This window comes from Polypterus senegalus, chromosome 2 (assembly GCF_016835505.1).
Source record: "Polypterus senegalus isolate Bchr_013 chromosome 2, ASM1683550v1, whole genome shotgun sequence".
NCBI classification, from domain to species: Eukaryota; Metazoa; Chordata; class Cladistia; order Polypteriformes; family Polypteridae; genus Polypterus; species Polypterus senegalus.
In genome coordinates, this window is record NC_053155.1 from 87,549,619 (window position 1) to 87,575,165 (window position 25,547).

The window sequence follows — 25,547 nt, forward strand, 5'->3', positions numbered from 1 at the left end:
CAGAAGATGGTTACACTGCGGTCATAAAGTCATAGATAATGGTCAGCAACAATTCTCGGGCTGTGGCATTTAACAATTCTCAATTGGTACTAAGGGGGCCGAAAATGTGCCAAGAAAATATCCCCCATAACATTACTACACCACCACCAGTGTGAACCGTTGATACAAGGTAGGTTGGATCCATGCTTTCCTGTTGTTGACACCAAATTCTGACTCTACCATCCGAATGCCACAATAGAAAGTGAGACTCCTGAGACCAGGTAAACATTTTTCCAATATTCTATTTTCTAGTTTTGGTGAGCCTTTGACAGGAGTGGCACTCAGTGTGGTATCCATCTGCTTCAAGATTCCAACGTGTTCAGAGATGCTGTTTTGCACACCTCAGTTGTAATGAGTGGTTATTTGAGCTACTGTTACCTTTCTATCAGACCTCTGCCATTAACAAGGCATTTTTACCCTGAGAACTGCTGCTCACTGGATACTTTCCTTTTTTAAGACCATTCTCTGTAAACCCTAAAGGTGCTTGTCTGTTGTAGATCAGCAGTTTTTCAAATACTCAGACCAGCCCGTCTGGCACCAGCAACCATGCCACATTCAGAGTCACTTAAATCCTCTTTCTTCCCCATTTGATCAGTAGGTCATATTGACAATGTATACATGCCTAAATGCATTGAGTTGCTGCAATGTGATTGGCTGATTAGATATTTGCATTTAACAAGCAGTTGAACAGGTGTACCTAATGGTCGATGAGTGTATGTGTGTAATAGTCTCTGCATTTTAGTTTTTTAAATAATCTGCTTCTATCCCATGCACAAGTCTCCTATTTATGTGTAGCAAGCCAGGTTATTATTTAGAAATCTTTAAAAGCAGTTTCAGATATGTATTAATAGGCTCAAGATTTCTTTATAATCTTGATAAAGGTCTTTTCATTATTTAGTGATAATTCTTTGCATCATTTGCATATGTATTTTAAGAAATATCTAAATGGCATACCCAGTCCATAGGAGAAACGTACATATTGAGCAGAACTTTATTTCCTCCATAATTAAGGATAATTAGTAGACTTCAATTAGCTATTTTTTGTTACTTACATGGCAGTGTTTGACTATTTAAAAACTTAAAAACACATAAGGCAGTATCTTTAGCTTTTTATAAAGCACATAAATAGTGGGGTGCATGAAATGTTTGAAAATTGAAATTCAGAGCTGAGGAGCACAAATTTAGCAGGTTGTCTAAGTGAGGTTTAGGCATTAGCTTGTGAACAAAATTGCTAAAACACTAAAATGTGAGTTTCAAGGTGCCACTTTGACTTTTATTAATACTTGTCATCATGTGTTTTCTCTCTCTCTCTCTCTCTCTTTCAACACTACCCTTCACCACATTTTCAATAGGAACGAAAGTCAAACATGAATAACAGGATTTAACTTACTTATTTTACTTCTTTTGGCAAAGGTGCTGAGCTGTAGGCGTCAAAAATCATCCCTTCATGATTCTTCTGGAAAAGACCAGGATAAGATGTTTCTCTTGCCGTCTCTCACGGGTAAGTTAGCAAATATAAGCCTGAATATTTGGTTCTGTTGTGTCATTTGTGGTTTGATGATGGCAATTCAAAGATCAGTATTTAATTGGACCTTCCATGTCAATGCTGTACCTGTCTATGACTATCCAATTGGTCATAGTTTCTAGAAAAAGAATCCCTAGCCTATTCTACATCTAATGTGAGTTCTGAGTTGTTTCATTCAGTATAATGACCTTGAATTTTTTTGTTGATGTTTTAAGATGCATTCTACTACACACTTTAACTTTTTTGCAATCAAACCACTTTTTCAATTTAACCACTTGTTGCCTGAGCATTTCAGATTACATTACCAGAATTTACAAGGAATGTCACATTAGACTGTGTGACAGTATTCCAGCATAGAGTTTCACATTTACCAGGCTTTGTATGTACAGCATGTTGAGCTTCAATCACCGCCCTTTTTGTTTTTCTTTATTCTGTTGTGATGTTTAAAACATGCAACATAAAATACACAAGTCTTTGTTTGGTCCCGTGTTTGTTTTTTTTTTTTTGTTCCTTATAGCTGTGTTATGTGTATTTTACTTTTGGATGAGCACTCCGAGGTTGTCAGCTCTCATGTGCACACAAACCCACCCTGCAACTTTACACCAAATTAAACCTGTTTTTTTATTTTTGGTTGGGCTGATTCAATGGGTATGTCAGAATTGCAAACAGTCATGCATACAGGGACACACCACGGCTGCCGCTGACTCATAAATGAACCATGTGATGGAAAAGTTGTGTAATGTGACATGGCCTTGAGTCATTAATCCTTTAACTCTTCCTACTTCTAGTTTTATATTGCGATTAACTTTGTTTTTTTCTGTTTTATCTAAATATTAAAGGATAATTAAACAAAAGATTTCTTCTATTTCTGACATCACTGACTCATTTGTGATGTTGATTTTTAAAATATAGCAGGTATCAGATAAAAGCTGAACATAATTTGTATGGCCCCTCCTTGAACCGTCACCTTATCGTGGTGGAGGGGTTTGCGTGTCCCAATGATCCTAGGAGCTATGTTGTCCGGGACTTTATGCCCCTGGTAGGGCCACCCAAGGCAAACTGGTCCTAGGTGAGGGATAAAACAAAGAGCGGTTCAACAAACCTCCGATGAAGAATAAAAACCTTGGACGATCTTTTCCCTTGCCTGGTCACCGGGGCCCCCCTCTGGAGCCAGGCCTGGAGGTGGGGCTCGATGGCGAGTGCCTGGTGGCCGGGCCTGCACCCATGGGGCTCGGCCGGGCACAGCCCGAAGAGGTAACGTGGGTCCTCCTCCCCATGGGCTCACCACCTATGGGAGGGGCCAAGGAGGTTGGGTGCAGTGTGAGTTGGGTGGTGGCCGGAGGCGGGGACCTTGGCGGTCTGATCCTCGGCTACAGAAACTGGCTCTTGGGACATGGAATGTCACCTCTGAAGGGAAGGAGCCTGAGCTAGTGCGCGAGGTGAGAGGTTCCGGCTAGATATAGTCGGACTCACCTCGACGCACAGCTTGGACTCTGGAACCAATCTCCTTGAGAGGGGCTGGACTCTCTAGCACTCTGGAGTTGCCCCCGGTGAGAGGCGCCGAGCAGATGTGGGCATACTCGGAGCCTGTGCATTGGGGTTTACCCCGGTGGACGAGAGGGTGGCCTCCCTCCGCCCTTGGGTGGCGGGAAGGGTCCTGACTGTTGTTTGTGCGTATGTGCCGAACAGCAGTTTGGAGTATCCACCCTTTTTGGAGTCTCTGGAAGGGGTGCTAGAGGGCATACCTTCTTGGGATTCCCTCGTTTTGCTGGGAGACTTCAATGCTCACGGGCAATGACAGCGAGACCTGGAAGGGCATGATTGGGAGGAATGGCCCCGATCTGAACCCGAGCGGTGTTTTGCTATTGGACTTCTGTGCTCGTCACGGATTGTCCATAACAAACACCATGTTCAAGCATAAGGGTGTTCATATGTGCACTTGGCACCAGGACACCCTAGGCCTCAGGTCGATGATTGACTTTGTGGTCGTGTCGTCGGACTTGCGGCCATATGTATTGGACACTCGGGTGAAGAGAGGGGGAGCTGTCAACTGATCACCACCTGGTGGTGAGTTGGCTTCGATGGTGGGGAAGATGCGGTCAGACCTGGTAGGCCCAAACGTGGGAACGGCTGGCAGAGTCCCCTGTCAGAAGTAGCTTCAACTCCCACCTCCGGCAGAATTTCAACCATGTCCCGAGGGAGGTGGGGGACATTGAGTCCGAATGGGCCATGTTCCGTGCCTCTATTGTTGAGGCGGCTGACCGGAGCCACAAGATGGTCGGTGCCTGTCGTGGCGGTAATCCCCGAACCCGTTGGTGGACAGCGGAGGTGAGAGATGCCATCAAGCTAAAGAAGGAGTCCTATAGGACTTTTTTGTCCTGTGGGTCTCTGGAGGCAGCTAATAGGTACCGCAGGCCAAGCGAACGGCTTCGTTGTTGCTGAGGCAAAACTCGGGCATGGGAGGAGTTTGGAGAGGCCATGGAGAACGACTTTAGGACGGCTTCGAGGAGATTCTGGTCCACCGTCCGGCGCCTCAGGAGGGGAAGCAGTGCAGTGTCAACACCGTATATGGTGGGGATGGTGCGCTGCTGACCTCACTCGGGACGCTGGGTCGGTGGGGGCAGTACTTCGAAGACCTCCTCAATCCCACTAACATGCCTTCCAATGAGGAAGCAGAGCCTGGGGACTCTGAGGTGGGCTCTCCCATCTCTGGGACTGAAGTCACTGAGGTGGTCAAAAAACTCCTTGGTGGCAGGGCCCCGGGGTGGATGAGATACCGAGTTCCTTAAGGCTCTGGATGTTGTAGGACTGTCTTGGTTGACACGCCTCTGCAACATCGCATGGACATCGGGACAGTGCCTCTGGATTGGCAGACCGGGGTGGTGGTCCCCCTCTTTAAAAAGGGGGACCGGAGGGTGTGTTCCAACTATAGAGGGATCACACTCCTCAGCCTCCCTGGAAAAGTTTATTCGGAGGTTCTGGAGAGGAGGGTCCGTCGGATAGTCGAACCTCGGATTCAGGAGGAACAGTGTGGTTTTCCCTCGGGGAATCCTGTGGGGGGTGCTCCAGGAGTATGGTGTACCGGACCCCCTGATAAGGGCTGTTCGGACCCTGTACAACCGGTGTCAGAGCCTTGTCCGCATTGCCGGCAGTAAGTCGAGCCTGTTTCCAGTGAGAGTTGGACTCCGCCAGGGCTGCCCTTTGTCACCGATTCTGTTCATAACTTTTATGGACAGAATTTCTAGGCGCAGCCAGGGTGTTGAAGGGGTCTGGTTTGGTGGACTCAGGATTGGGTCACTGCTTTTGCAGATGATGTTGTCCTGTTTGCTTCATCAGGCCGTGATCTTCAGCTCTCTCTGGATCGGTTTGCAGCTGAGTGTGAAGCGGCTGGGATGAGAATCAGCACCTCCAAATCAAGAGACAATGGTCCTCAGCTGGAAAAGGGTGGAGTGCCCTCTCAGGGTTGGGGGAGAGATCCTGCCCCAAGTGGAGGAGTTCAAGTATCCCGGGGTCTTGTTCACGAGTGAGGGAAGAATGGAGCGTGAGATCGACAGGCGGATCGGTGCGGCATCCGCAGTGATGCGGGCTCTGCATCGGTCTGTCGTGGTGAAAAAGGAGCTGAGCCGTAAGGCAAAGCTCTCAATTTACCAGTCGATCTACGCTCCTACCCTCACCTATGGTCATGAGCTATGGGTAGTGACCGAAAGAACGAGATCGCGAATACAAGCGGCTGAAATGAGTTTCCTCCGCAGGTTGTCTGGGCTTTCCCTTAAAGATAGGGTGAGAAGCTCAGTCATCCGGGAGGGGCTCAGAGTAGAGCCGCTGCTCCTCCGCATCGAGAGGAGTCAGACAAGGTGGCTCGGGCATCTGATCAGGATGCCTCCTGGACGCCTCCCTGGTGCGGTGTTCCGGGCACGTCCAACCAGGAGAAGACCCCAGGGAAGACCTAGGACACGCAGGAGGGACTATGTCTCCCGGCTGGCCTGGGAACGCCTTGGGATTCTCCCGGAAGAGCTGGAAGAAGTGGCCCGGGGAGAGGGAAGTCTGGGCCTCTCTGCTTAAGCTGCTGCCCCCGCGACCCGACCTCGGATAAGCAGAAGAGGATGGATGGATGGATGGATAATTTGTATGGTTCTGAATAATGCATTGATATCTGTTATGACAGATAGGGGCTATATCGCTCCTTTGAACCCCTGTCCAAGACTCCAGACACCAAATAGAAGTCCAAATGATGACTTTATTTATGATGCCACAGTGCACCAACCACCTTCTCCTCCACTATACTCATATAAATTCTCAAATACATAATAATAAACAATCCACCACTCCCAGACGCATTGCCACCCTTCCACCCAGCTCAGCCCGCCGTCCGGGAGCTCCCACAGTCCTTTTATCCTCCCTGACCAGGAAGTGTTCCCAATCCCCAGTCCACGTGATTCTCTATCACTTCCGAGTCAGGTACAGGTCCTTCTTCTCACCCCGGAAGCACGTCGCTCTTCCTTTGACGTACTTCCGGGTTATAAGGCACAAATGATTCTTCAGTCCTCCCTGCAGATTCCTCTTGCGGCCCCTGTGGTATCCAGCAGGGTCATGTATAAAAACTACATAGTCCATGACTCCCTGCTGGTCTTCGGGGCACCTCCATACTGCAGGGAGGGCTCCATCTGGCAGCCTGGGGGATGACAAGCCGGCCAAAGACCACACTGTATATTTGCTTGTTGTTTATCAGTTGAACCTAGGCAAGGTTAGGGAGCTCATTAGGTTATTTCAAGAGCAAGAGTTCTAAAGTATATCTAATATGTCTGACGTGCTGAATTTATCAGTTGTATAATCAATTATGTGAAGTGAAACAGAAGAGAGACATGAAGATGCGGCAGAAAGGAGTTTCAAAAAGTTGGTGTCCTGCTAGTATATGCCTGCATCACTGTATACAGTAGTTATACATTGTTTACCGAATAATCAGTCAGATTTGTATGCTGCTGTATGTGGATATAAATATATTATGTATACTTTTTTTTTTCCTTCTCCATTTTAGCCTTTCCTTCTATGACCATCCATTATCAGCCAGGGAACCCATCATACTTTGTGAAAAGGGAAAGCTAATAAATTATTAGAAAATGTTCATATGATTTTGATAAAAATTAGGGTGATATCTACAATAGAACAAAATACTTTTCTAAAGCACAAAATTTAAAACAACTAAAGTAGCATTTTATTTTAAGCCCCGATGTGCATGAGGCCTCTGTTGTCTTATTTATTGAGATGTTATGCAGCAGTAATATCTTTTGATAGTGCTACAAATATCAGTGTATTATTTTTTTACTCCAAACCTCATCTGTACACGTGTTGTAGTTCTGACAATGACCAGATTTGGACACAGTTATGCTTCTTCAGACTGTCTACCTGTCAGAAGTAACTGTGCTTACTTAACAAAAAAATAAATGAGGAGTTAATTAAAAATAGACCCAAATATGTTTGAAACACTGCTTATTCACAATATCCATTCAGTGTTGTGATTTTTTTAGAAGTTTGTCTTTAACTGCTCATTTTCCTTGAAATGTAGAAACAAGCAGAACCACAAATGATGGCAGACATTTTCAAGAAGAAGTACTCCTCAATGTAACTAATAAATGTAAATATGTATAATGATAATCTGTGTTGCAGATTTATTTGAACTGATTATGTGGGAGAGGAGTGGTGTGTTCAGCTTGAGCTGTAATGAGTGATTAGCAGTGATGCTAATGTTGACTTCATTGTGATACACAAATCACATCAGAATACAGTGAAATGTACTAGTGTAAGATCTTGGAAACAACTTTATCAAACCTTTTAAAACTAACACATGTCATTTTGTGCTAAGCAAGTATGGAATTACCTTCATGCACCTTCAAAATTAAAAAGATCTAAAGCTGCGTATTACAGAAGAATTGGTGAAGGTGAAATTCTCACTCATTTCACACAAGAGAGGTGCCCCCTGCCTTTTCAACAAAGCAAACTGAGCGGAGTATTGTCAGGTGGAAATCAGGTCTTGACTGTACTCTTAGTCATACTGATATGACAGAGCAATATGTGTGTATTAAGCTTACAGTGAACAATGGATGCTTACCCTTAATAGTCAAATGCCAGTGCCATTGATGGCCTGTAATATGAAGGCTTTACTATGACAGACGTTCAGAGAGCTCCCTTACGTTTTCCATAATGCATTCTGCTTTGACTTTGCTTCTCCTGATATACAGTAAGCTCTGCAGATGTGTTATGTGGTGGTTGTTTTTTTTTCCCCCTGTCAAAAAATGTGTTGTACTCCTCCTTCTCACATTCTCTCCCTTTGTTTTTTAATTTTGTTTGTTTTGTCTCTGGTGTCTTAAGCCTGTTTTCAACATAAGCCACTGAAAAATGGAACAATATCACATGCCGCCTTTTACACCATTGTAGCTAACTGCCAAAAAACTGGTAACTGAGTCAGTCATCAGTAACAGTTTAGCCTTATTAGCACTGCACAGCTTTTTTATGTTGATTAAGTAGTGTACCTATTTTATTTTTTTCTTTAATATAAAATAAAACTCACTGAATGTGTTAACGTGCACTTTACTAACCTGATTAATCACAGAAACATGATTTCTAAAATGCCATGTAAAGCCTCTATTCTGGTTAGAGAAGCTGAGTTATTGATCTTAGAGAAACCAGGTTAAGAGGCATTGATTTCTCTGGGAGTAGCCGTCTTATTTGGCTATATAAACCCTTAAGCAGATTATAGATAAGGATTTTGTAGTTTGCACAAAACTCCTGCCTAGTTTTGCACATGCTTTCAGCAGCCATAAGTAGAAGCGTCCATAAGATAAATTGTGATTGATAACTATAGTCCAATGTTGATGTCACTCACAGAGCACTAAAAATGTGTCAGAAGTACCTTCTCTCTGAGTGACAATGACACATTAGTTTTGGTTCATTCCCTGGCACTTTGATAATGCCTGTCCTTCAGCTGTCCTTGCAGTCTTTACACACATTAAGAAGGCATTTCTTCACTTCTCCAGAATGTATATGTCCTCTCTGTTGTTCCCTGCATCATTTCTAGAGTATCTGATTGGTTATGCTTTCCACACAATATTTTGAACAGAAGTGTTTAGTTTAGCTGGATTGTGTGAAGATTTCATGTATCTGAGCCAGAAACCATTTGATTGCTTTGAGATGTTCTAAAGGCACTAAGCTCTCTGTGACAGGTACTAGCTGCTGCCATTTTGCATTCACCAAAAGGCTGACCATTTCTTTGCAGTGTAATTTTCTTAAGTAGACAATGAAAAAGGACTGATTTATAGCTATACAGGTAAGTGTGCCTCCCTGGAGCATGATCAGATCTCATTCATCATCTGCCCCAAAGCTTCAAGGAGTAGCTTTGTGATGTTACTTGCCACAGTTTTGGTGAAGCTGTGCTGACACATCATTAATAGAGGGCTCCTGTGCTATGGCCATCCTTCAACTTTAAACAGAAGTCTTGGTGGACTGACATAGGCTTCACTCTACATAACAGTGATCTTTTCAAGTTGTGGGGCCCACAGATCACCTAGGAATAGTTAGGGACAAACTGTGGCCCCAGTAACTACTTTGTTGACCTGGAATAAACTTAATGATCAAATTAGTCTTTAAACATGTATGGCTGAATGACAAAATGGGGCTAGGTTGACCTAGATGTGACATCTTTGATGACAAAATAGGACGGCCAACCTCAACTGTTATAATCTGAGACTTCTTGTTAATTTTTTTACCTCAAATAATTTGTTTCTGTTGTTCTATTGTGTTTTTTATACATTAGCGAATATTAATACATGGGAGTTTGTATTAGCATTTACAAATAAATGGAATACTTTAATTGATATTTTGCTGTATTTGAGTTTTCTGTGTTATTTCATAAGTTTAAATATTTTATGGCCAGGTTATCAGAAAATAGTGCACCGTTGCTATGGGCTGTACTCCCAGGAGGAATTATGGGCCACATTGCATTCAGTGTAGCATCCAAGATTACGGATCAAATCCTTTAACAACCTCATTATGTCCTTTCAGTGGTGGAGATCTTTTGATTGACTCGTTATCGGTTTTGTCTTAATTGTGCTGAAACAGATTTTTTTCCAAGGTTTTACATGGTGAAAAATGGTTGGTGATTGATAAAAAGATTCAAGCTGAACACAAGTATACATTCAGATTGACTGTATCATGTAGGAATTTGGAGAAACGTGAAATTAGCTTTTACTGAATTTTGCATGTTTAATTGCTTAATGGTGCAGAAACACACTGCATTAGATCATTTGAACTCTAAATATTGTACTGCCGAGTTTTGTTTGTACTCCACAACAGTCGGCCAGCATTTATGATTAAAAGCTTTTTCCAGGGTCATCGCTGACTTCATCCAAATTAACATTGACAAAGTCCAAGAGTGAATGCTGTAACAGCAATAGAGTTGAGGACACCACTCAGTCAGCCTGTTTTATTGCAGGAAGAGAATAAACCATTTTCAAAAGAAATTAGAATGGCACCACAACAGCGCCAACCCTGTGGCTCATTGGGAAATTACCATCACCAGAACCCCAAAGCTGTCTCCCATGCCACGTGTGTGTGACAATGCATTGAATGAATGTTTACACATCATGGGTTTTGTATGTTTGAAGCATGTTGTCAACCGGCTGGACATTGCTTCTGTAGTTGCTATGTAAATTACTCAGCAATTCTGTGAATGACTTCCATGTGACTTTCTCCGGCCGCACTAGCAGCTCTTCAAATGACTTGTCATGGATGACGTGTCAGATTCGTGGATGATTGAAAATACTCTCTTAATCTTGGCATCGGTTATTTATGGAAAACGCCTCTCTCAAATGTTGGTATCTTTAATCTTGTTCATTGCTTTCATAAAATTTACCATTCCAAATTTTATATGAAGAAAAATGTCTTTGCTCAGTCAAGTTGTGGCTAATATGCTACATACGGCTGTGTCATTTGGTAAATCCAAGCTGCACCACAGATGTTGTAGTTGTTGTACTGTATGCATACTGACTACTTAGAGAATAACAAAAATGGGTGATTGCAATTAAACTCGATGTGATAGGAAAATTTAAAGGGGATTTTTGAGATCAGCCTGCCAAACTCCATCAGATACTCCCAATGTGAATTGACCAGTGATATTGACTTGCAGCAATTCTACTTTTTATTTTGTAAACAGTTTTGTGTGGATATTGTGGCGACAATATGTTTTTGGGTTTTAACTTCTGGCTGTTCTCCCTTTGATTCACTTTGTGCTTCGGCACATTGCTTTTAACAGTTTCTCTTTTAGTATCAACCTTGCATTAGTTTCTTTAAGAATACATTTCTCCTGGTCTGGGTACTCTGCCCACTCGCTTGCCACATTCCATCTCATTTGGAAAGACTTGCTGGACTTAAAAAAGAAGTTGGTCAAGGTTCATCCTTGGCTCAGCAGATCAATTCTGAATTTAAAGTTGGCACAATGTTAGCTGCTCTATGTTTTCCCTTGTTGGTTTTGCCCATCCTAATTTAAATGAATTTAGCAATGGTTTTGAATCGACACTACCTCCGAGTGGTGGTCTAACATTGTTTAAATTTGAATGAAGGCTTTTCAAGACTCTTGTTGAAATCATCAAACATTTATATGGTCACCTTTGATCGACTGTCCAATGTGGGCAAAAACATTTTCAGCAAACCTAAAAAGCATTTGAGCCAAACTGGTGAAGGGCTACTCGGTCCAAGCAGAACTCTTTTACACTCCTGCACAACCTGGTGCACCATTTCTTGTGCTTTTCTTGTTTTATTGACCTGAACGTATTATGTCCTGATCCAAGTTAGACTAGAACACTTAAGAGTTATAATTAATGTTGATCCATTTAAAATATGGCATGAAATGCCAAGACTACAGGTTTGATTTGTTGACTGAATATACAGAATTAGGCCTCTTTAGAGCATAAGCTTTATGCATTTTTGGTGCACTCCACTCACTTTACTTTGCCATCTGAGATCAGGTTTGTTTTATTTAAGTAACTCCAGATTGCATGGCAGCCACCTTCAAGTGTTTTTTATTCCTGCTACTTTTATCCTTCATTGTCAGCAAGTGGAATATGGGATGTGGTGCCAGGATAGATTTGACATGCCCGAGTGTTAACATGGCCTTGCTTTTGAAACCCAGGATGTTGTTGTGTCAGGCCGGGCCTCACCCATCTGCATGAATTTTTACAAGGATTGTAGGGGATTCTGTATTTGTAGAGAGCAGCGACGGCACATCACGGAGAGGGGGTTGCCTATCAACTTGTGTGCAGTGGGGGTTCACTTCACTTTACTGCAACTAAAGGACATTCAGTTGAACGGTTTGTGGAGAGGATTACCTTCCTAGAACCACTGAACAGGAAATAAGTACGTTCTATAATGATTCCTAATAAATTATAACTTGTACCCAGCTCATGAACCAAACCATAGCAAATGTTTTGCATTTTCTAGACAGCCAATTACTACTAAATAAGGACATTTCTTATAGGATACATTTGGTATTTTTAAAGTTGAAGTTATTTCTTCACAAACATGGCATATATTTTTTTGCAATATGAAATTGTATTCTAAATATGTCCATTTTACAAGCTAAGACTGTTGCGACTATTATCTACAGTTTCCGTGTTTCCCACACAGGTTTATTGACAATAAATGGGATCTGAAAATGCCCATTTTATCGCATATTCCTAGTATTATTTTTCTAATTTTAAGACTACATTTTTTTTTCACTATTCTCACATATGTACAGAAGTAAATTAAAACAAAATCAATCACATGGCATGAAAAGTTTACTGTGATTTGGTATGTTGGGGGAAACCAACCGCCGGTGGGGTAAAAGTTTATTATGCAGGAGATTAAGTGCTGAACTATCGCACACAGCTTGTCTTCTTTTAAAATGGCTGAATCTCATAATATTGGAGTTTTTTTGTTCAGCAATGATATGTATAAACTATATTACAATGTTTGTGTGTATTTGCAAGACACAAATTAATACTCGGCAAGTGTCTTAGCTTGATAAATGGATGTAGTTTTTGAGCTTTTCCTCCGTACCCCATAGACTGCAATGTAAAGCATCAGCTCATACGAGATATTTTCAAATTCACAGAAAACACTTAACTTTACAACGCATTTTTGCATGACAAATGCATATATAGCATGTTTGTAAAAAATACCATACTCACCCTTTAGTCAGATTGCAGTATGTAAAGGTGTTGCTTTGTCATGAATCGATTCCACTGTGATTGGACTTTCGTATGTAACAGTTAAGATGGGTCCTCTCATCGAATTGAGTTAATTTTAACAATGCAGTGTCCTAGAGTGTTGTGAGGGGTTCAAAATCATTATTTTCAAACTAAACATCTGTTTGTGCTTCACCCTTAACCTAAAAGTGCTGAAACTGGCTGTGTTAGGTTTCGGTGGCAGTTGCTAGTTTCGCCTCAAGGGTCCCGTGTCAGCTTCTGACTGTTGCCTGTGTGGACACTGCATGGTCTCCCTATGTCTGTGAGGGCTTCTTCTCTGAGTGCTTCAGTTTTTCTCCAACAAATCCAAAGATATGCAGGTTAGCATAATCAGATTTTGACATAAAGCATCTGACAATTAGTTACATATGATATATACAGTATCTTTTTATAGTGAACAATATTATTCATCATTCCCTATTTCCTGGCTATTCAGCGTGCACTGCCAGTCCAATATGGAATAAACACATGAAGCCCATTAAATTACAGCTACAAATGTTGGAATCCTGATATTTTTGCAGCATTGTTTCAAAAAAGTAATAAATAATTCTGACAAAGCCCCATAAATCGTTTTCCCACAAAATGCCAGCTGCATTCTAAATCCTGTTCAGTTATGACTGAGCTTTAGTGCTGAGTGGATTAATAGCTGACAAGTTTAACAAGCTTTCAGGCCGCAGCAGTTTTTGTAGCAATTGGTTAGATTTGATCAATGAGCCAGGAATCGACAGAGGTGACCGTGAAACAGGCTTCTGCAACATGTCATGAAAGGCCAAAGAGGCGGCATTTATTTTTTTTCCCTGAAAGTTCAAATTTTAAGCAAAATCCAATGGTGCCCTTTTTGTTTTTTTCCATTTCTGTCTGCTGAAACGTAAGTGAAGACCACACATGCTGTATGTCTCACTATGGAATTTGGGTCCAGCGGCTATTTTATATGTTCATTTACTTCTTAATGTAACGGATTAGATTGCTGTTCTTAACAATTCCATTAGATTTAAAAACTTGGCATGTTTTGTCTCTACTTATTTCTCAAATAACAGATTTGTACATATCAAGCTACACACTCCTGATTGAGTGACTGACAAGGAATTCTGCAGGAGAAATGTTTTTCATCAAATCAGCAATTTTATGAACTAAAAATCCAACTTCACCATGAAGTTAATTTAATAGTCAGAAAGGACCACTGTATTGCTGGCCTGCAGCAGTTACAGAATAAAACAGATGGCGGCATCTCCAGCTACAAGTCAGCGGGATCATAGCTGGAGTTACTCCTGTATGCTTTGTTTGTAATCTTTATCTTATTTATGTTTACATAAAAGCACTAAAACGTCACAAAAATACCTTTTTAGGCAATCCAGATATATCTAAAAAGCAACCAAGACTCAAAATGCAATCCAAACACCCAAAAAAAAACCAAACATGAACAGAAAATAAATCAGAAACCAGCAAAAAAATCAGATTCTCACAAAGCACTCTCAAACACAGGAAACCCAACCATGAACCGAAAAGAGGCTTGTTTCTCATATTGACCTCACAGGAATGGGATGACAATTAAGGAAGGACTCGCAAAATACAAACAACATGGGAAAACAGTCACATAAGTATGTAGATAATAAATAATAAACAGAATAATGGAAACAAAAATGCATAAATACAAGTAACTCTTGAGACATAATACTTCACAATAAACAAAAAGACATTTGCAGTGCCGGCTGAAGGCCACGTGGAGCCCTGGGCAATGTTCACCGCTGCCTAACACAAACGAGAAAAACTCCATGCCAAAACAATTACATGAAAAATGAATGGTGCAAAAAGAAATGTTTTCATTTAGTACAATAGGTTTAAGTAATGGCAAACTAAACACGTGCAAAGTACATGCAAGGTAATTGGAAACAATAATAAAAATCTTAAACCTTTAAAGGTGCTTTCAGGGAAATGCACAATCAAATATATGAATATAAGAATAAATTAAAGAACATAAATACAGTATCTATTGAAGTACAGGCTGTACATTACACATTTGTCACACACGTGTACATTGGAAGCAGCTAGAAGGACCAAAAGAAGGTAATTCCATGCCAAGCCAGGGGATGGCAGGCTGCACTAGACCTACCCCTTTTATCTCTGCAGACCAGACATGGGAAATCCTGCCTGATTCTGACAATGTCGCTCCTGGTTCCGGGTCTCGATGACATAACTTCCGGTTCTGGGGCTTGATGACATAACTTCCGGTTCCGGACCTGATGACTTCACTTCCCCTGACCGACCTTAAAAATCCGCCAACTTCCCTCTGTTAATCAGTTCTGTATTGAACTCAGTTCTGTTCACAACTCTGCTTTATATTTGCCTTTTGCAGCCAGGAATTAGTGGCTGTCCCAAACCTTTTTTTTTTGTGTGTCAAGGCTGTCCATTTTCACACTTTATATCACTTAAACATAACACAATAAGTGCAGAGCTTTCATAACTGACATTTAAGAAAATTTAAGGACTGATACGATGTTGTCCTGGACACCTAAAGAAGATGTGCTTGTTGGGGGTGACTCTAGATATTGTAAAACTGCATCTGAAATGACACACTACCTAAGTAGTGGGCATATTTTCCTGTTGACATAATATGGCCATTGAGCTATGTCCAGGTAGTAAAATTAATTAGACCATTATAATGACAGAGGCCATGGTACCTGCAGAAGACAGGTAACAAAAGACATTTTAACATATTTGGTATCTCTTGCCCTACATGTAACTTTCCTCTGTACCCTTGTTTGTCTAAACCTGTCTTGACCGATGCACCCTCTCTCAAGCACATTCTCATAAAGCCTGCTCCTCAGATACCTACATTTCGACGCACCTTGCTTGCCTCCTGTCTGCTTTTCTACTACCCGTCTTTGAAGGTGACTCCACATGCTCCCTACACATTTACTCCTCCTCATGTGATGCATACTCAAACCTAGACTTTTTATTATATGGTAAATTATAGTAACTTCGGGATGAATGTGTGATCTTTTCTTTAAAACCTTTCTGACTGCTACAGAACATGGTGATGTCTATTATATCTACAAAGTAGATAGCATTGTTATGCATACAGTGCTGGAGCAGAGTATTTGAGCCCTTTTGGATGCTATTATTCACTTAAAAAAGCTCTTGTCTGAAGAAGCACGAGTATTTTAAAGTTTTGTTCACACAGTAGCTCAAAGTGACACAATGGCAGCCATGATGTGGGCGCGTAGGCGTTCTGAGCGTGAAGTATATGTGACGAAGCGGGTTCACCCCATGCTCCCATCCAACTTCTGGGAGCTCTTGAACCCAACAAGAGCTGACAAATGAGGACATTTCTGTAATGAAGCCAGGGGATAGTGCAATCAGTGCAAAGGGGCTTTTATTAAAAACCTGCAAACAAAAATAGTTAGTGCAGTGCTCCACAATTCTAGTAAGTAAATCCATAAAAGTAGTGAAAAGTTGGGATAAAAACAAAACAATAAATAAATCCTTTAAAATCTGAGGTTAAAAATCAGAAGTTAAAATACAGTCTCTCTAATCCCGATCTCAGCACACCTCCATCTCTTCCTCCCCAGCTCACCCATTTCTCCCTTAGCCAGTGGAGACACAATAGCCCTGACCTCCATCTTGGCTGTCTTAAGAACATCACGGCCAGACTGTCTGAGGTCGGCTCTCCTCCCTTCTTCCTTCGTGCTCCCATAGTCGCTCCTCAGATCCATTGGGAGGACACCTGCCTTGCTCACCCCACTCCACTCCATTCAGTGGGATTGACTAGCCTCTAGAGTGCTACAGCCTAACGCTCCTTCACGGGGCCCCAGCTCGTGCTGTCTCCTCCTTCCTGGTGGCCAGATCCTCCTGCTAAGACTGCTCTTTTTTACGTCCTTTAACCTCCTTTTTTCGTCCTCTTTTCCTCGACTTCTCTATCGATCCCCTTTCTTTTGTGCCGGCCTGTATATATACATACACATACACCCACCTCTGTGGGCACAGCGCCTTAATCATACACCACGGGAAACCAATGAAGCAATTGCGAATGATCGCACCCAGACGTTCAGGTACGACTCGCTGCAACTACTCCAATTAACTCCCTGCGGCCGTGCAATGATGCCCACGGAGGGTGACACAGCCCTTTTTTTTTTAAGCCACGGACCAGCTATACCACAGTATAAACGAGTGACATGGATGGTTTACCTGCCAAACATTCGTTATGAGAGCAGTCTACATGGAATCAAACTTTCCAGAAACAGGCTACCCAGCAGGATACTAACAAATCAAGAAAACTTGAACTTAGCCTTTGTTTTTGTATTAAGCAAGCATCATTTTAAAGTCCAGAACCCACTGGTATTTCACAAATCTGTTATCATTTATTCCCTATTATCTGTGGAGTCTCATCCTCTTTTCACCACTTCATTTGCAATGTCATTTTTTGGTGAGGGTAGTGGAACAGGCGAGTCACACGCCACCAAACTTACCTAACAGCAGCCTTGACTCCTTTTTCAATCCTCAATCACATTACTTAGCTTTTCTGTGCTGGCACTGCAGAAAGTGCATTCTTGGGCTTGCTAAATTTCAGTGCTCTCTTTGCCAATGGTTGAATGTCAGTAGACACATGAAAAGAAAAGAAAAATAAGCCAGGGAAACACATCCTCACTAAAACATAACAGTTGAATTTTGTGTTTAGCACACATACAGAAAAAAAAAATAACAACAAAGATCACAAGTAATTGACTGTAATGATTCTTGGCTTGGTTACTGCATTTCAAAATGAGTCTGTCTTTTAGAGGTACTTAAATTTTTTGATTATGGTCAGGAACAAGGAATAAGGAACTTTGGAATGAGAAGCTGTGCATGTTAGACTTAGCAGTCACTGCCCTTTCTGTCTGTTTGAAGGGTGGCTGCCCAGTTATCTCAAACTAGTAGTGGTCCCTGGATGCAGTTCTTAACCTGCCCATCCAGTGTGGTCTTTTGTCTTATCAATCTGTGAACTCCCAGATAGCAGTTTTTCTTTGCATTGCATAGCAGTGGAGATCTTGTGTTTCTCCAGTCAACCAACTAGAAGGTTCATCACATCTTACATTTGTCTACTAAGTGAACCCCAAGGTGGTTGTGTGTTTCTTTTGTTCATTTGGTGATCATTTGCGTAAAAATCAGCTGCCTTGTCTCTGTTTAGGTAACTGTCAGACCTAAAGCCATGTTGCATCTTCCATGTATCTACAGTACTGGAAAAATTTACAAACAACAACAACAACAGCATTTATTTATATAGCACATTTGCATACAGATAATGTAGCTCAAAGTGCTTTACATGATGAAGAAAGAGAAAAAAGACAAAGTAAGAATTAAAACCAGAGAAAACTAATTAACATAGAATAAAAGTAAGGTCCAATGGCCAGTGAGAACAGAAAAAAAAAAAAAAAACAGACGGCTGGAGAAAAAATAAAATCTGCAGGGGTTCCAGGCCACGAGACCACCCAGCCTCCTCTAGGCATTCTACCTAACATAAATGAAATAGTCCTCATTGTATTCAGGGTTCTCATAGAAGGACTTGATGATGACGGTCACATGGACTTCTGACCTTTAATCCACCAATGTAGGGACATCACGGTGCTGTGATCAGGTGGTGGTGGCGCAGGTCGTCACCACAGAAAACCAGAAAAAGAACAGAAGAGAGAGTAGGGGTTAGTACAGATTTTGGAGCCACCATAAATAGTAATGATAATTAATTGAATATGCAGAGCATCAGGATTAAATTAAAATGAAGCTATGAGTAAGCCATGTTAAAGTAATGTGTTTTTAGCAGTTTTTTAAAGTGCTCCACTATATTAGCCTGGCGAAATTCTATTGGCAGGCTATTCCAGATTTTAGGTGCATAATTGCAGAAGGCCGCCTCAGCACTTCTTTTAAGTTTAGCTTTTGGAATTGTAAGGAGACACTCATTTGAAGATCTATGGTTATGATTTGGAATATAACGTGTCAGACACTCCGATATATAAGATGGAGCGAGATTATTTAAGGCTTTGTAAACCATAAGCAGTATTTTAAAGTCAATTCTGAATGACACAGGTAACCAGTGTAGTGACATCAAAACTGGGGAAATGTCCTCGGATTTTCTTTTCCTACTTAGGACTCTAGCAGCTGCATTCTGCACTCATTGCAATCGATTGATGTTTTTTTTTTGGGTAGTCCTGAGTGGAGAGTGTTACAGTAATCTAGTCGACTGAAAACAAAAGAGTGAACTCAGCATCTTTCAATGATATAAGAGGTTTAACTTTTGCTATATTTCTTAAGTGAAAAAAATCTGTCCTAGTGATCTTATTAATATGCGATTTAAAACAAAAACAAATATACAAAACCAAAATAAAAGGTTTCATTAGTATGAACTAATAGAAGGTACAATAAAAAATTTTATTCCTCAAACCAAAAAATCAGCTTAAGATTTGCTCTTTTTCCATGTCTCTCTATTATACTATAAAAAAATGCGATGAGGTGAGACTTTTTTGAAGAGATTTTTTCAAAACATGCCCTCATCTCAACCATATTCAACCATGCGCATGGTACTTTCACCACTCATTCGTGTGAATTCTTTTGACAGGCAATTTTAACGTTTTCCTCACTTTAAGTTCCCAATTAAAGAAGACGTTTTATGTCCAAATCTTATTGAAGAATTTCATCACGAAGGGTTATCAACAGTAAAAATGAGTACACAGGCAATCCTAGCACAGAGAAACGATGAAGTCAAACAAATTAATGCCAAAAATGTTGATCGGTTACAGGGCAAATTGGTTAAATGCCTATCAATAGACTATGCTGAAACAGTTGGTGGTGATAGTGCGGAAGATGAAAACAGCAAGTTACAATATCCCAAGATAGTGCGGAAGATGAAAACAGCAAGTTACAATATCCCAAAGAATATCTACAACTGTTAACACCGTCTGGTTTTCCTCCACATGAATTACTGTAGAAAGAAGGATGTATCCAAGAAAGGTAATGTAGTACATCTTCAGGTATAACATTAGACAACAAAGGCGATCTAGATATGCCATTTGTATTAAAACGTTAACAGTTTCCCGTTAGAATAGCTTTTGCAAAGACAATTAATAAATATCAGAGCCAAACATTCAAAAAAGTCGTTTTATTTAATAGAGAGAAAGAAATGAAATTCAGTCAAGGGCAGTTATACGTTGCATTGTCACAATAAAATTCCAAACAGAATCAAAATTCAATCCAATATTGACGAAAATTTTATTCAAAAAATTATTTTTACTGAAGTTTTACAATAAAAGTGTAAGTTTAAAGAGTATTTGCGTGTTCATTTCAAAGCCAAACAGAACGAAATCGTATTACACAAAGAATAACTCTAACACAACATGAAACATAATTTACTTTCAAATTATTACATTTTACTATTTTTTACTATGGTTAATTACTCGCTGTAATATAAAAATAGTTAGCTCTATTATGCATATTTAACAATTCCCAAGAAAATAACAATCTGTTTAAATTGGTTTGGACCCTTGCCCGTTTGTTGATGATGTTCCATCTCTTGTACGTTATTCACTTTTCTTTGTAGCCTGCAACAGTTTTATTTGTCAAATTTAAGATTTTAAGCTTTCTTTAAACTTAATTGGAAGTGTAAAATTTAGAGGTCTTAGTTCACAATTATATTGATGATCCTTGTAGCAGTGTTTGAAATTTACTGTAAAGTGGTATCAGTATAATTCTATTTTGCGTTTTTCTTCTTCAGTTAAATATGTACAGAAAAATGGTTTATTTTGACTTAAAAAATATATTGTTACAGCGTAAGAGTTCACATTAAAAGTACTGAATGGATAAATATATGTACAATTTTTTTGTCATGAAGAAAATTATGATGACTTTCAGGGGAGCTGAATACTTTTGCATGTCACTGTAAAAGTAAACAAGACGCTAGCAACTCATCTTGAAACGAGAGAGTCTGAGAAGAAGGCTTTATGGTGACACACATAACAGTTGGAGTGCCAATCAAGAGAGGTTCAGACACACGCTGATACCAAGGAAAGGTACTAAAGGTACATTTAGGGCAAGAAATATCAAATATTTCTAAATGTATTCTATTACATGTCTTTGACAGATAAACAATAATATGATTGTGAACAATAGTTACCTTAAGGGTCTATGTGCTCCACTGGTAGCTCAGATCGCTTAAAGGGCAAGACAAGCTCTCTATTGAATTTTACAAGAGTGCCCAGTCTGAACATCCCACCAGGCGAACAGCAGAATTTCAGAACTCTAAGTCTGGTTGTCTGGTTGCCTTCACTGACTATCACAGGAAGGAGGTCATTTGTCTTAAAGATACAGTGTGTATCAGTTAACAGTGTATTCACATATGCATCTATTGTATATATCCCAGCCATAAGCCCGAGAGCCTTTGATTCTTGAACTTCAGGGCTAGTCTACCAGCACAAATTTCCAATCCCAATGTTACCATAAGTTTATTTGTGAATGAAAGTTTCATACTGCAGGTTTTCCTTTCTATCAGATCTATATCCACAAATAGTATTCTTTCATACTGCCTCACACTTCCACAACCACTTCTCTTCGTTTTTGTAGGACTCAGCAGCTCACAACAAAAAGTGAATATCAGTTAGAATGGGATGCACCACATTCATCAGTTAATTCACTTTCAAGTCATAGACAGACAGGTTGCTGCTAATAATTTGATTTAATAATAATGCCATGTGCCCCTATCTTACTGGTGATGAATCACTCAGGGCAATGGTTCCATTCTTTCACTACTGCTCCCCACTGAGATGGTAGAAGTTAGCAATAGACCTAGGACATCTGAGATTACAATCCAATTTTTATTGCTCAGTTAAAGGAGATCTCCACTAGCCAGTCATAGATCTGGTGGTCTTAGCATGTAATTCGCCTTTCCTGTGGAGTGTCTCTCTCTCTGTTTCTCTCTTAGCCTCGTTCACCACACCACAAGTTACACCAAACAATTCCTGATTTTTTAAAACTGTAACACTTCATCCATAATAGAAATCAGAACAGATAAAGATCAGAAAACAGCTCAGTTGTTTACAGAAGCAGCAGCAGTAATTTAAGCAAACCCTCCAGGAAGGCCTGAATCCAACACACATACTGTACATTCAGCCATTGTGGGCATTCTGTTCTCCAACAGGCAGGGAAGAACCTGTTTGCATAAGATAAAATCACAAAGGAGAACATACGTTGACTTGTACCTCAGGCCAACTCTATAGCTTCATCCAGCAGTCATTAGCTTCGCTACCATGGAGGCCACTGTTAAACACAAACTGCAAACTGCAGAGAAGAACTGCATTAATGCTTCATCTTATCTTTAGCATTTTGTTGATCTGATTTTTACAAATGGAGACCCACCAGCTAAGCAATTAGGTGAATACTGTACAGCCATTCTAAGGTTTCAGAGTTGATTCTAAAATTAAAGCATATGAAGGACAGACACAACTGGAGAAGGACACCCAGTGCTTTACCTGTGAGGTGTATTCCATGCAAAGCAGAATATCTTGTGTGGTAGAATTTTTCCTATAACCCTATACTCATCCTTGTAGCACTTATGAACATTCTGAATTTTTATGTGTGGATATCGTCCACAGACTTTAATTGAGATCCTATTAATGTGACTGTTTACTGGGCAACTCGTGACAATAGTTTTCTGGACACTCATCTCTTTTCATAGTGTAGTTAAATGACACCTGTGTCAAGATTGCAAAGAGGTCGACTTTTATAAAATATGTACAGCACATAAGAGTGCCAGATGATCAGTAAAACCTGAGCCCTTCATACCTGGATATTTCTTTCATTAAAAAAAAAACTTTTTGTATTGCCATATTAATTGTTTTCATTTTTATGTAAAGTTGATTTTTAAAGGAACTATACTGAAGTAAATGTTCATTGAATTTATGCTGCGAAGCACTGTGGCGCAGGTAATGTTGTCTCCCCTTAATGCAAGCACCCCAGATTGATTCAGAGTTTAAGTGCAGCTCATGTATAGTGTGCATTTTCTGTGCAAGTTCAGGTGTGGTTTACAACCAAAATATGACAGACCATTGAAAGCTTGCCCAGCATGAGAGGGTGTACATCTGGGTTTGGCCGTTTTCTGAAATGGCCTGGTGTTTCATCTAAGGCAGGTTTAAGCTATACACCTATGGTTGTTCACATAAGAACTTGTGGTCGAGGAAAGACACAGGACATCCAAAAATTGTTGGGGTGCCACTCGGGTTGCATTATTTAATTTTATACCTTTGGCACAGAAAGAAATACAAGGGTGTGGTGGCATAAAAGTAAAACAAAACAGTAGGCATCGGTTGCCAGGTAAAATGTCACGGTTGCTGAATAGAGCAGGTCTGGCTTGACAGTCTGGCTCTGGTACAAACACAACCCCATCTTCTGGGGACAGTCAGTTTTAATAGGATTCAGACCATAAGAGGCAAAGTCATTTGCCCTCATGGGGTGTCTCCTCGATGCTGTGGATGAGAAATTTGATGTTACTGTTAGTGACACTGCCCTCTTCTGTCCTAGAGTGGAAGTACATACCCCTAATGAGCAAGGAACATTATCCTCTGACTCACATATGTGACAAACTCAAAATGAGGATAAAGAGGATAAATGAATAACTGAGATTTGTCCATGAAGCCCCAGCATTTAAACGATGCTAGAGCAAAACTTATTTCTCCGTCATATTTTTAAGCTATACGTCTATATACTTTTTGGGTCCTATTGCACTGATCCTAAATAATTTAATAGGTTAGTAGGGTATTTATTTTCATGTTTGCAGAGCACAGTGAAGTTCTTACGTTCATATGCTAATCAACATGTAGCATATTCCATTCTCTGTTGCCATGATTAGTGCCGATAGCTACCTTACCTCAAATCTTCAGTGTATTCCTTACCTAAAAGATCTCAGATCATATTTGTAATCGTTTTAAATGAAATGTACTTTATTGTAAGCTGATACTGTTAATCCACTCCATGCACTATTATTTCAATTTATCAGCAATTTTATAGTTTATTTTATCTTGTCACTTTGAATTTTACTTTTGATTGCTTTTTAAGTGTCTTATGGTGTCTGGACTGTGACAACAGCTACATAACATTATGATTAATTGATAAAATAATGACTTTTATATGAAAAACTGGGAAACTGAAATGCACTAATAAGGCTGGGGAAATACTGGATTAGGGCTTCCAGCACAATACCAGCGTTTGCCATCTACAGAAAAATTCAGATGACTTGTCCATCATGTTGTTGTTCAATGCCATCCTGTTGTGGAAGGGTTGGTGTCGAGTTGCTCTCTTAAGCTAACAAGGTTTTAGGCGCCCGACTCTTTCCATGTCACAGTTAGAAGCTGTTTCCTGGTTAGACCGGGTACTAGCTCTGCTATTGATTCTAGTTGGCCATTGCCTTGTCAAGGTGGCCCTTGACCCAACCAGACACAAGACCCACTGCTGCCAGAATCTTTGCCACTCTTGTTAGCTAACATTTTCAGGGATCCTGTTCAGCCTCTACACCTCACATAGCACCCTAGGTGCATAGCCCCAACAGGCAATCCCCATACTTACCCCATCTCCTACCTCGTCCATCTTGTGGTGCAGGGACAACCTGCAGCTCAACATCTACTCAAGCAAGACAAAAAACTGGTGGTGGATTTCCAACAACCCAAGAAATCAACAAGACCAGTCACCATTCAAGTAAAGAAGGACCAGAGCAGACTAGATTTGCTAAGGAGACTCAGGTCTTTTGATGTGTGGATAAAGCTGCCGGATATGTTCTACCAGTCTATAGTAGCCAGTGTGGATTTCTACACTGCAGTTTCATGTAAAGCACACAAAAGAAGCACAATGCCTGCACAAACTTATCAGGAAAGCCTCCTCCATCACAGGGCGAACCCTGGACACACTGGAAGCTGATGTGGACAAGAGAATGATGGTAAAATTGGATGCCATCATGAAAAATCCCCTCCATCCTCTCCATCCCTTTTAGGTACAGGCTCATTTCACCATAGTGACATCTTACTTGTAAGGCTCGAGAAGAACCTGGTTTACCTGAGGAGGGAGGATCACAAATACGAGCTAAACATCAAGCACTTCTTAAAGGGCCTCAGTCAAGCCAGAGTCTCAGAAATGATCTCCCAGAGCTTCAGCACTGGAATTTTAATGGGTCTACAGTTTTAATGAGTATGCCTGGAAATGTCTGGAAAGGTCTTACATGTGAACCAAGCCTGCTTCGCCTTCAGCGTCTGCTGCAAATCTCTTTTCAAAGTGAGTAGTGCCAGCATGCACCGCCTTCCTCAGGGGAGAAGGAAGGAAAGAAGAAATAAAAACATTAAATATGTTAACACTTTTGTTAAACAAGTTATATCTTGGTTCTTTTTTTTTAATGTGGATATTCAGCATATGAAACTTTATGCACAGTTTTTAAAACATACCCAGGTAAAGCAAGTATTGTGGTTGCTCTTAAACTATTTCAAAAGAGATTACAGCTTATAGCATATGTTTGTTTTAAGTTCCTTAGCTAATATGAGCAAATGCCAGGACTGGTAACTAAGGATGGCAAGCTGCTCTATTAGATGTTGTATTATATTTCATTGCATTAGATCATTCAATCATCTACTTTATGAATTCAAGCTCAGGGTCAGGTGATAAGCAGGAACCGACACCTGACAGGATTCAAGGTCTGCAGAGGGTCCTGC

At 40.6% G+C, this 25,547-nt stretch overlaps 1 protein-coding gene across 1 annotated transcript in view; it reads left to right on the plus strand.

The window, feature by feature from the left end:
• The first annotated feature begins 1,385 nt into the window (after nt 1-1,385).
• The window catches only part of LOC120523134, a 38,608-nt gene continuing 14,446 nt past the window's right edge, over nt 1,386-25,547 (plus strand). Inside the window, exon 1 of the mRNA XM_039744134.1 lies at nt 1,386-1,540. The gene's annotated coding sequence lies outside the window, so the exon portion shown is untranslated. The remainder of the gene's footprint in view (nt 1,541-25,547) is intronic.